Source organism: Parasteatoda tepidariorum, chromosome 7 (genome assembly GCF_982258835.1).
Source record: "Parasteatoda tepidariorum strain Cologne lab strain chromosome 7, Ptep-v5.0, whole genome shotgun sequence".
Lineage (NCBI taxonomy): Eukaryota > Metazoa > Arthropoda > Arachnida > Araneae > Theridiidae > Parasteatoda > Parasteatoda tepidariorum.
In genome coordinates this window covers 71,920,195-71,921,394 of record NC_141761.1, presented here as the reverse complement: position 1 = coordinate 71,921,394, position 1,200 = coordinate 71,920,195, and positions in this window count along the sequence as shown.

The following is a 1,200-nucleotide window of genomic DNA, read 5'->3' as shown; positions in this document are numbered from 1 at the left end:
AAGGGGTATGTAACATATTTTCGTATTTGCTGGCGTATAAAATACGCCAACGAAAAATAAATAGATGCAGCTCAACAGTTTTCTAGCAGTAACCAACATATCAATGCCACTGAAACAATTAGACTGACGGAAACATGACTTTTCAGACAGCTACTGTGATTTTTCATACAGGCATGACCCTAACAACCATTTTTCATACCTGGAAAAATGGTTTCTAGGCAGTACTTCAACAATTCGGTATCCCACACATTCTCTTCGGCGGCATCTAAAAAGGATCCTCAGCTCCTAACTCTCAAGCTTATCCAATTGGACGTGTACCCATTAATAGCAAAAAAAATGGATGACCTGAGAATCCCTTCGAACTATGTTGTTGGTAATGATTTCTATACAATATTGTAGAGATGATCAAAGACTCAAACAGAAGCTAACTCTATTTCCCAAAATCTCAATGAAGACACTTGTAGATATACAATATTGTGCAGATGATCAAAGACTCAAACAGAAGCTAACTCTATTTCCCAAAATCTCAATGAAGACACTTGTAGATATACAATATTGTGCAGATGATCAAAGACTCAAACAGAAGCTAAGTCTATTTCACAAAATCTCAATGAAGACATGGAATGACCTTATGATTTGTCATCAACTTTTACAATGTGTCAAAATATTTGTTTGGGGAATAAAATTATTGCTTTGAACATAAAAGGATAACTCTAACTTAATTACTTTTTCCTTTCTTTTTTTTTGTTGCTGTTGTTGTCAATGTTAAATCGGCATATGTGCTAAATTTCAAAAATGTATAGTTCCAACAGCTATACCCGTTTCTTGATATCAAATACCCAGTAATTTTCTAGACAGTCTAAAGAAGAGAATTTAACATTTTGGAAGAAATTAAAACAATATTTCCACAACTGATAGTTTTTTTGTGTGGTTTTTCTCGAAAGGGCAGATTTGTAACATAACCCCTTTTAACATTGACTGGTTCAATTAAACTTTACAAATTTACTTAAATGAATCTAATTGTATATTTATACAAATAATTCAGTGAAAAAGTGAGAAAATACTATCTTATTTCTAATGTAAAAGTTGATATTTGATTCGTAGAACAAGCGGTTTACTGGAATAAAATTTTTTGGGCACTGTATTCTGATTCTTTCCATTGGTCACTTAAATATTTTTAACAAATTCAATTAGCTCTGA